This window comes from Colossoma macropomum, unplaced genomic scaffold (assembly GCF_904425465.1).
Source record: "Colossoma macropomum unplaced genomic scaffold, Colossoma_macropomum, whole genome shotgun sequence".
NCBI classification, from domain to species: Eukaryota; Metazoa; Chordata; class Actinopteri; order Characiformes; family Serrasalmidae; genus Colossoma; species Colossoma macropomum.
In genome coordinates this window covers 39,445,425-39,457,392 of record NW_023494793.1, presented here as the reverse complement: position 1 = coordinate 39,457,392, position 11,968 = coordinate 39,445,425, and the positions used below count along the sequence as shown (strand labels likewise).

General features: G+C 39.0%; 1 protein-coding gene across 2 annotated transcripts in view; it reads left to right on the top strand.

The window, feature by feature from the left end:
* Nucleotides 1-4,896, top strand: part of mfsd12b (major facilitator superfamily domain containing 12b) — a 30,727-nt gene extending 25,831 nt beyond the window's left edge. The window contains exon 11 of one of the 2 annotated variants that reach the window (XM_036579518.1): nucleotides 3,916-4,896. The gene's annotated coding sequence lies outside the window, so the exon portion shown is untranslated. Of the gene's footprint in view, nucleotides 1-3,910 lie in introns of both variants that reach the window. The other variant, XM_036579519.1, reaches the window with a different exon arrangement.
* Nucleotides 4,897-11,968: the final 7,072 nt, after the last annotated feature.

Here is an 11,968-nt window from a genome sequence, read left to right as displayed (position 1 = left end):
AATGCGTATGTAGCCCTCAGCATTAAAAGTGCATTTTTCCAAAGACGGTGGACTCATCAGACCACAGCACACATTTCCACTTTGAGTCAGTCCATCTCGGATGAGCTTTAGCCCAGAGAAGACGGCAGCGTTTCTGGATTTTGTTGATATTTGGTTTTGCTTTGTGTAGTAGAGTCTTGCATTTGTGGATGCAGCAGCAAACTGTGTTTACTGACAAAGGGTTTTCTGAAGTATTCCTGAGCCCATGTGATTCAATTCATTACATTCATACATTGCATTATCAAACATGTTGGTTTTTAATGGAGCGTTGTACTTAAACTGTTTTGGTAAGGTGATGAGCCTCGACCTGTCCTCACTCATGAAGGTCTTAGTCCTGAAGATCTTAGTCTTACACTGGCCCTGTCCCAACTTTTTTGGAATATGTTGCAGGCATCAGTTTCATAATGAGTGTATATTTACAAAACATAATGAAGTTCAAAAGGTAAAACGTTAAATATCTTGTCTTTATACTGTTTTCCTTGAAAGAAACATCAAAGTGAATTTGCAAATCGCTTTTTTCTGTTTTTATTTGCATTTTACCTTCTGTCCAGCTTTTTTGGGGATGGTGACATAATGGTAATGTTGGTTTTGTCTTACAATGCGCTGTATGTACCTCTCTGCTATGAATGGCTTTTAACATGATGTTTTAGGCCGAAACCTAATAGCTAAACAGTGGTAAAACAGGGTCTCCTGCATCAAGCAGCATGATTCGCAACCTTTTCTGTGAAGGAGCTTTAGGAGGTGTTAAAAGCTTCAGATGTCTGATTCCTGTCACCACCACATTTCACATCAAATCACTCTGAAAGACTTTGTTTACATCTGAACCATTCATTTATGCATAAATTGAGATTTGGTGGAATTCTTCTTTAATGCATTATTATGTCTTCCTCCTTGACTCTAAAGCTTGCTTTCCAGTTTTTTCACAGTGTTAAAACAATAGTGCGGTGAAAAAAATCTAATTTACAGTTTTTCCCCTGACAAATAAACAAACCCATATGGAAAAATACATGTGCATGTGCTTTTTCATATGTTAGATACATAAAAAAAGACATTTTTATTCCAAACATGAAAGTACATTAAGCATAAAAACGTTTGGCCATTTTCATATGTTTTCATATGATGTGTTTAATAAATGCATTTTACATGTACTCCTTTTCCATATGGGACAGGATGACCAAATTCAGTCTTAACATGGCCACTACTACTGTTTTTAACTATGTGACATACTTTTGTCCTTTTATCTATACATAACATGTGTCATAGAGTTTCAGACATATATGGTGTCTGAAGTTTGCTTCTTTAGTTTTGCACTGGAGCTACAGGGCTAATGTAGCTAGCAAGCAAAGGGAGTTTAAAACCACACTAATTAGCATGTTGCTATCTGCAAACTGTCACACTCACCCGCAAACTGTGTTTAGTTTTTAATTAATGTCTAGTAGACTTGTGCATGTAGTTTTTGACACTGTATAACACTCTGTTATCTATAGTAGCGAGCCATGACTGTTAGATCTAGGCCTTTAGTTTGAGCCATAATTGGAAACTTGGTCAAAACAGGAAGAGATTGTTGAGATAGAGGGGTAGGGCGAAGTGTTAGGGCTACGGGGCCCTCCAAACGGCTATTTTTCAGAGACTCACTCCAAACAGAGCGTTATGAGAAAAAAAGAAAAACCAGCAAGATGGCTGAACAAGCGACCAAAGAAACCCACAAATGTGAGAATTTTCTCTGTTAAAACGTTACGATAAATGTTGTATAAACTTAGTTTAATGTCATTTCAATGTATTATGGTCGTTTTCTTCATAACAAGCATAAAAAATCGCTAATAGTATGCTAATGTCTCGGTAGCTAGCTAGCTAACTTTCCCTTTCCACCTTAAATAGTCTAGCAGTTCTGACGGCCGATGCACCAGAATGTAACTGCTGCACCATTTAAGGTGGAACGGGAAAATTCGAACAAGAAGCTGGAGAATATCTGACTTCAGCTTCATATCACCAAAAAATTAGCTGTGGGCGATAATAAATAATTGCCCCCTCTTTGAAGGCATATGATTCCCTAAATGTAACTAAAGCCCAGCAGTGAGGAGCTAAACTTTATCCTTCTCTGCTATCACTGAAGACGGGCCGGGTCGTCTACAGAGCAGCGCTAGTAGCTGTTAATGATTTTATTTGAGCATTGTCCCATTTCATAGGGCAAGCTTTCAACCACTTATTATTAGGGTGTCACTCGAAAACAAGGGGTAGGGGTAAAAAGACGAAATGGGATTGGGCCTAAGTGGCAGACATGGAAGCATATGTTTTATCAGGTAGCAGTTTCACAGCGACTCTTTGAGTAGAGAGCTGGGGTGTTGAGGTGCCGCTGTTTTCCGTTTCTAACAATCCAGTAACGTAAGCTGCTGCTCGTCTTCACAGTCAGTGACGTATCAAAAACTTCCAGAAGGCCTAGAGTGACCTTTTTCTCTCAAAAAATTGGTCCCACCATACTGGAAATTAAAACATGATCGCTTCCTCTATCACTTCGTGATTGTTAATGTAATACATTAGGCCTTCTCTTTAGCTCTTGAAGTCCTAACCAATGGGACAGCCCATTTAGCTATATCTACCTAGATATCACACAGAAAAACAATTCCTGATTGGCTGATTTTTCTGTTGAGTATTTCAAGAATTTAACCCTTTTGTTTCCATCCAAAACTTAACAATGAGTTTGTTTACATGCACTTAATAATCCAATCATAATTGGATTTCTGCAGTTATCTAATTATTGGTCATGTAAACAGTGTACTCTGATTTCTTAGATCGAAGTAAGGTCTAGAAATCCGAATAAGAAATCCGATAAAGAGAGCTGTGTTTTAGCTCAGTAATCAGATTTCCCAGCACATGTAAACACTTACTCAGATTTCTTTCGGATTTCATAGTCTGCGCATGCACGAGAACAGACTGCAGTACTGAAAAAAAACTTCTGGAAATAAATTTCTGGAGTGGCGTATGTTCATATTTTCAAGTGGCGCGATGTTAAAAAAAAGCAGCAGCATGAAGTTCGAGTCTTCTTCTGTGAGTTTATTGGCTGGTTGCAAAGCAAAAATTCGATGACTGTCTGACTCATGTAGACCTGAAGTTTCCCCATTATCTGATTACTCAAGTGCATGTAAACGCTTTGATCAGATGACTGACAAAATCTGATTTTCTGCAGTTATTGGATTATTAAGTGCATGTAAACAAGTGCATGAAATAAGAGCAATACTGTAATACTTGCAGAGTTTAATATGAAGCACAAACATGCATTTTTGGGTCACAGAAACCTTCAGCCCTTCTCTGAAGGTCGTGAAGGCCTTGGTTATCTCTCTGGTTATCTATAAAAATGGACAAAAATTCAGGCTGCTGTTGTTTTTAGCTGTGCTAACAAACTTTTCTCCATCTTTATACACAATAATCACATAGTCTAGTAGAGATTATTAACAACACAGGCGGTGAGTGTGTGGTGATTTGGCTACATTAGCCTCGTAGCTGCAGTGCAAAACTAAAGAAACAAGCTTCAGATGCAAAACATGTCTTGGCTGATTGACCACATCTGGGTTAAAGTGGAAAGTGTGCCTTATTTGCATAAATGTTGTTTTTTTTTTGCCTGACTACCTTCAACACTCATATTTTAGGTGAATTATGTAACTTTGGCAGAAGCAGGACTGCTGATATGTGCCTCTAATACGCTTCAAGAGGCAGAAAATTAATAATAATACGCTAGAATAAAAAGGATTGTGCTAATAGCATGCTGAAGGCAGTCTGCTAAAGCTTTCTCACACAGAGCCTTAAGGAAATCTCTCAGCCTTTGTTTTTGTACCACTCATATCCTTGTGTAATTTTGACCTAGTGTGTTTCTCAGGGCAGGTCTGAGGCTAACCGCAGGCTTGGTGGAGAGATAGCAGGAGAACATGGAGAACAGAAGCATCAGTGTGGTTGGAAACAGCACGTTGCGCTCTCTGTGGCAAGAGACCGTGGACACAGGGCTTTCTCTGTGCACATGCATTCTAATGGAGAGCTATGAGGAAGCAGTGCTTCAGTTACGAGAGTCCTGCCTCAGCACACTTTATTTACGTCCTACTGATTCTTCTTACGCACTCTTTGTTCTCCATTCCGCGGAATTTGGGTTTTAATAATAGCAAAGTCAGCTTTTTCTACGTCTGAAGATGATTTGTAGACACAGTGAAAACACGCCCAAATACACAGGAGCTTTTTCAGGTGTGAATGTATCTATAAAGTGTCTTAGTCTTCAGTTTCTGAGCTCATAAGCGTAAAATGTTGAACAGTTAAGAGCGCTGATCCTTTATGAGGTGCAAAAACTGATCATAGATCAGCATACATGACCTGTTAAGTCAAGAGTTTAAGAGTATTATTAGATATGAACTGCCTTTGACCACAATAGCCACAGATTGAAAAGATTTATTGATGAATCATCAGCCCCACAAACACTACAATGGCTCTGTTTAGAAACTTATTCGGATCATTGCAAATTCCATCTGGAACAATAGCCGTATTTGTAATGTTAATCTAATTATTCTAAAGCCCTTTGTCTCATTCACCTAGTACTGTTCTCTGTAACTGCTCTGGATAAGTGTTTTATTTTGGGGAAACAAGAAAGGGAATTCAACTTCATGTTTGATTTTGCTGCAGTAACTTTGTAGTACAGAGGCCAAATGTTACATCACATCCAAGATTTTGTCACTGATAGAACTGTTATTTCAGGAAGAGTTGCAGTTCCTTCTGCTGATGCACTTTATTCAGATTGTGTTAATGTCTATACGTGCAATGCTGTACAGGAGTAATAGGAGTTTTCATTGTTTTATAATAAATTCTGCACTGGAGTAATAATTCCAAAGTTTCCAAAGTGTTCTCTTAAATCACTTTACAGTAGGACAGTGTTTGTAAGGCTACATGACACCTACGTAAGCCTTTTATGACAACTGATATACAAAATATTTATAAAGGCTTATTCAAACAAGCATTCTTTGTCATAAAGTCTGATGTCATTTCATGATGTCATTCATGATGTCATTTTACCTCAGCAGGTGTTATAACACATGCTTACTGTAATAAGCTTTTATAAACTCCATATATGGATCGTTCTACTGAATTTGTACACAGTCAGAGCTGAAAACACATTTCAGACTTTTAACTGACTTATCAGACTTTAAATCCATCTGAGTGACCCTATACCTTAATTATGTTTGTTTTATTTAAATAAATAATTGGATTTTTTCATTTTGTCACTACCAAAACGATTACAACACTACCCAGACTTTACTGGCGGTTTCAGTAGTGACTGTTTTATCTCATTTTGAGCAAAACTCAAAAACACTGGCCAGTACATGACTAGCAAACACAGCTTTGAACAGCTGTACACACATAAAATCATAATATTTTTCACACATATTTCACATAAATATATAATATATAATAATAAAGTTCATAAGGTAAACATCAAATATTGTGTTTTTGTACTGTTAAAAAGAGTTTTACTGGTCAGTTGTATTGGTCAATTTAGCACAGATTTTACTAATCTCTGCTTTCTGTTTTTATTAGCATTTCACATATTGTCCCAACTTATTTGGAACAAACAAACTCATTTCCAAGGGACAGGGACACTTCACCAACCACAAAGCCCTTTGTCATATATATATATTTGTCATATGTTCTCTTTTCTTGTGCTGGTTAAGGTTAGAATTTGGGTGGAATCATTTTGCTGTGGTTTTTGGTCAGAAAAGCACTTCTTCTGTTCTCCACTAGAGGGAGACAATTCTGGCCTGACCATAGGGGAGACTGAGCATGATCTACACTGAGTACATTGAGTTGCCGTTTTATTAGAAACATCTACTTTTTACATTCTCTGATTGTCCATATTGTCTCACTATACTGACATATAATTTGACTTGTTTGCCTGAAGAGAAAAGCGAAATCATCTGTCAATAAAGTGAGAGAATTTCACGAAAAAATGTCTAGAAAGAAGATTGGATTTCAGATAAGACCACTGCTGACCAGATATTCGTGGGTGGTGGTCCGCTCTTAACCTATCAGTGTGTTAAAAAACTTGAGCCGTACTGTGTCTGTCTGTGTGGAGTGTCCTCTGGTGGTCCCTTTCCGTGAATGGGGTAAAGGGGGGTAAAAATTGTGCAGCAGTGGATGGACTATAATCTGTACCCCTGAAAAGTGGACCTACATGGTAGGTGTTTCTGATAAAATGGTTGTGTGTAGGTAGAAGGTAGGTGTTTCTGATAAAATGGCCAGTGTGTGAAGGTAGATGGTAGGTGTTTCTGATAAAATGGCCAGTGTGTGTAGGTAGAAGGAATGGTGTTTCTAAAAAAATGGCCAGTGAGTGTAGGTAGAAGGTAGGTGTTTCTGATAAAATGGCCAGTGAGTGTAGGTAGAAGGTAGGTGTTTCTGATGAAATGGCCAGTGTGTTTAGAGAGAAAGTAGGTGTTGAATGGCTTTACTATGCTCAAGGCACTGCAAAACAAAAAAAAACGAGCTGCAAACACAAACACACTTTCATCAGAATGACAGCATATGCACTGTTTTTTACAAATAAAATCATTTTTTTATAGTGCAGTGGAAGAACCTGTGATATCACTATATCATCCTTTATGACTTTAAAAGGTGCCTGAGTCGTATCTGTGGTATTTGATACTGTGATCTTCACTGCACTTATGAGATCATTGCATGCAGAAGCCTCATTAATAAAGACAGCAATCATTTCTCTGGTTCTAAAGGGCAAATCTGGACCATTAATTCTCATAATTTCTACAGAACCTAACAAGTTTAAAGGACCTTTTTCATGGCAAAATATATGTAGCTCACTTTTTTGAAATAAAAGAGTTTGAAACAGTAACACTGTAAACATGGTTAAGGTTTCCAAACATGCCGTTAATATCCCAGTCCAAAAATGGAAACTAAGCGTTTGCTTTGTATTTCTTTTATGATGTCACAAAAACCATCACTATCACCATCAAAAACCTTGTTTTGCATAATTTAAAAACTCCAGCTACTTTGCATTTCAGAGACCAACAGAAATTAGTGAACAATCTCTTACATTAACTTCCTATACAATTTTTCCTGTAAACCTTTTTGGAGATACAAGGTTTTATTCCAACAACAACAGTGTATTTGCCCATGTAGCCTACAGCAGGTCAGCTCCGCCCACTCATGCTGAAGTTATAAGCTCAGATTGTTTTTTGAATGAGGCACAATACAGAGCTGCCAATCAGAACAGAGGCCATTTACATATATCAGTCTTAAAGGCACAGTAACAAAAACAGCCTGTTTACTTCTAAACAGAGGTGGAAACTGGTACAGGGGGAACTTATGGATAAACTGCTGGAAATATATTTCAGATACAATTTAAATAACGACAGTTTTGTAGAACGCAGAGAGTTGAGTTGTACAAAACGCTTAGAACAAGTACATAGTGTAGCTTATTAGAGGAATCAGGCAAGCTTGGAGAAGGCCTATGAGTGAGAAACCTGCATATTTACTTAAGTGCATTATTTTTCACAGCAATATGAGACTCTGTAGATGAGTTTCTGGGATGCCATTGCAATTTCTTTCTTTCTGCTTTGATGGTCCAACATTAAAGCATGTAGCGCAGCAGCATTTCTGTCTGGGACGCACTGAAACAAACTAGTCCATATTTTACTTCAATTGTCCAACCAAATCCTGCTACCGCTCCCCAGAGGTCCTGCACGAGCCCTGCCACTGGACCTCCTGCCCTCAACATCTGGAGAAAATGCTGGACCTTTTGCTGTCTCCCCTAAAACACGATATCCGAACATGTTGACTCATTCTCATACATGGGCGGCATTCAATTTCCACGAAACAGAATTTTCTGAAACATAATCAACAGAAACAAATGCATTGGCGGCCTTTAATTAGCTCGGAGCGACTCCCGCTGATCGGCCCACGGACAGGCCTGTGTTACCCCCCGGCAGTGTTTAAACCTGCGGTCCGTCCTAATTTGAAGAGCAGGCGTAATCACTGCCCGTTAGCGCGACCACTAATTGGAGTCTGGGCCGGGGCCTGTAGTTGGACGGAGGTGGAGTGCTGTGAGTGGTCTACGATTACCTCATTAAGCAGAGAGAGGTAAGGCATGGGCCTGCCACCCAGGGCAGCAGCACGGGGACTTTTGGGAGGGTGTTAGGGACGTTAAGGTAATCACACAGCCACTAGCAGATACTCATTTTTACATACCGCCATGGCACAGTAATTTGCAAGTGCGGCCCATGGAGATGTAAATTATGGCCTCATTTTCCGTTGCTGTTTAACTGACATCTGTAAAATTCGGCCACTCGGTGACCCCAAAACACAGCCCAGTGCCTCGCAGACGTATTTATTAACAGATAAAATGTGAATAGGCTTACTCAGGAATGCTGGTGTGCAGGGTATTAGGCTTGGTATGTACATTACAGTGGTGAGCAGATTTAAAGCTAGGCCTTCAATTTGGGCCATAAATGTCAAAACACAAGGAAAATCCACCTCAATGAAAATGTTAACTTCTAACGTGCCTATAGGATTCTAGTAATGTCTCAGGGCTGAGCCATTCGCAAACACTTTCTAATGAGGCTTCTTATTCCAATTTTCCATTCAGCCTTAAACGGTGCAGCGTTTACATTCTGCCACATTTAGGCAACACTGCCATGGAGGTGTCCACCTGGTCCACGGTGATGTTTAGGCAGGTAGCACATGTCAAAGCCACATGACTGCCTGGACCCAGAGCATCACACTCCCTCCACCAGCTTGTCTTCTTCCCACAGTGCATCCTGGTGCCATCACTTCCCCAGGTAAACGCCGCACACGTACCCAGCCATCCATGTAGTGTAAAAGAAAATGGGACTCATTCAACCAGGCGACCTTCATCCTTGCTTCCAAGTCCAATTCTGCCACTCACATGCCCCTTGTAGGCTTTTGGTGGTGGACAGTGGTTAGCATTGGCACTCTGACCAGTCTGCAGCTATGCCGCCCCATAAGCAGCCTCTCGTAACCATCATTAAACATTTCTGTGACTTACACCACAGTAGCCCTTCTGTTGGTTCAGACCACATGGGATTGCCTTTGCTGCCCTCATGCATCGATGAGTCTTGGGCATCCAGCACCCTGATGCTGGTTTGTGGTCTCTTATTGGCCTGTTATCGGTAGTATTCACTACTGCTGACCAGGATGCTCCAACCCATTCATCTGGCCACAACGTCTGGCCCTTGACTAGGGCACTTATAACCTTTATGCTTGGCAAAATGGGTTAATAAAAATAAGCATAAATACAGTAGAATGTAACAATATAATTAAAAAATGTTTTTCTTATATTCTTTGTTTTGTGAACTAGTTTAAAGAACAAAGTCATGGATTTGTTCAGCAGCACACTTGATTTAACATAAGAAATTGTGTTATTATTAGCCAAACCAGGTGTTAGATGATAACTATAACACTGGGCGAGGAGAGGTTTGGTTAAATGTAATCAAACTGAGCAGATAAATGCTTACTGACCACACAAACAGCTTTAATTCTTTTTTTTTTTTTTGGGTGCCTAAAACTTTTGCACAATACTGCATGTACTTCCCCACTCATAAATGACCTAGCCATGGGCATGAGTAGTTTTTTTAACCCCTTAAATGGCCAGAGTCCACCAGTGGGCCCAAAGTTTTATTATGCACGCCTATAACCTAAAAATAGCTCTGCCAGTTTGCATTGAAGTTCCTGTAGTTACTGAATAATAAGCCTTAAAATGTAAAGTAAAATTTTAAGTGAGTTAAATCATATTTTGCACATTTCTTAACATGTGAATAAAACAGCACCGAAGCAGAAGCAGGAAAAACAGTGACAAAGCGCATTCAGAAGACTCATATGCAGCATCAGTAACATTCATGCATGTCATATGTCAAAACATGGTAAATGATGGGGTGCCATCCGAGGAACTGTTTGTGGAGGGAAGAGAAATGAGCCCGCATCTGCGCTAAAGAAAGACGCCAGTCTATAAAAATATCTCATACTTTTGCATTTGAATCTAATGTTTCTGAATTACTTAGTCAGCATGTGCTGCCAAGCCACATTTCAGCCTGTAATGAGGATGAGGATAGACTGCATTTCACTTCAGATATTCCAGCTATCAGAAGCAGCTGGATTTGGCCCATATGTTCTGTCACTCTCTTCACAAACGTGTCTTGCTTTTTTGCGCTGGAGGTCACCCAAGAACATCTTCCACAGATTGTGTAATTACAGCTAGCATTTCATACATGTCTCTCTTCGCTTATAAACAGAAACTTGACATTTACTTCTCTCATGGCACCGAACCATGTTGACCATTCAAAGCGTTATTTAAAGCTCAATTTCTCATGGGGCTGCTTTCTTTTCATATAGACATTCCTGTAAGCGTGCAATGCCGCTTTTTCTTCCCCGATAACGGGAAATGGGCGCTTACCTTTTTGGTTGTCATGTGACGTCACCCGAGAGAGACTGTCCTGCTTTCTTACTGCAGGTAAAGAACTGCTTTGTTGGTCATTAATTGTGTTTGTATTCTTGTTTTTTTAAGAAAATGGGAAATAAAAAAAGAGAAGTTAGATGCGTTTGACAAAATGGTGCTTGCACATGATCAGTCAGTTGCATGTGAAATAAATATGTCAACACAACTGCTGTCTTTCGGTTTACTTCCTCTGGCAAGAGCTGTGTTTTCCTTCTTTTTGTTTCTTTGTATTAAATATGCTCCCAAAAATGCATGTTGACAACTAAGTCATTTTTTTTCCCTACCTAAAACGCATCGCTGCTGTCGGAGGAAACCTTGTATCTCCAAAGTGGTAACTTTACAGGAGAAGGAAAACATTCTTAGTTTTGAATGGAAGTTAATGGAACTAGATGTTTTTCCAAGCTAGGTTTTTTTGGCGCATTTCTGGTCAGTTCATCATGAAATTTTGGCACGTTGTAAAGGTCAGCTGGCATTTTCAAATTCTGTAAAAAAAGTACAAAATGACAGAAATGGACATACAATGTTTTCTTCCAAACCGCAGCGATATATTAAAAAATCTGATTGTGAATCTGACTTTTGTACTGTAACTGTAACAGAATGCAGTCGTCTTTTTGGTATCCTCATTATGTAACATGTTACTGTCCGACTCTTTGCTGAGCTGGTCAGCCTACTATATTGCCTGCTGTATTGAATACAAAATATATTCTAAGACTATAGAGCATAAAGCAGTTACAGTGAGTATTAAAAACATCTGTTGGGAAATTGGCATTAAAAATACTGTTGTGTGAAATTATGCAATTGAACACAACTAATATTGTATAACATTGGATTGTGCATGTAGAGCTAATAAATTGGAGAATAGTCCAAGCTAGGTTTTTTTGGAGCATTTCTGGTCCATTCATCATGAAATTTTGTCACGTTGTAAAGGTCGGCTGGCATTTTCAAATTCTGTAAAAAAAGTACAAAATGACAGAAATGGAGATACAATGTTTTCTTCCAAACGGCAGCGATATATTAAAATGAATTATAATAAAAAATAACTATTCAGACCTACTGAAGAAAAAAGCTTGAAGCGTGTTTCTCTTTGTCTGTTAAAATGTGGTTTTCATTGAGAGCCAGTCATAAAATCATAAACATGTGCCAGCAGCCTCACAACTCACTTTGTAACTAACCTTTTTTAATCTGATTAGCCCAGTTCTAATTTCTGCAGTTAAGTAAGTAAGTAAAATGTATTTATAAAGCACTTTTCACAGATATAAGTCACAAAGTGCTTTACAGAAACAATACTCAATGTAAAAAATAGCAGTAGGAAGAACAGAACAAAGTGAAAACAGAAGACTCATATATGGCCTCTGCTCACGGAAGCCCAGTGTTATAGTTATTGCCCCTATGGGGTTACCTATGTTATGTTATACTATGTTATGTTAGCTATGTTAAGCT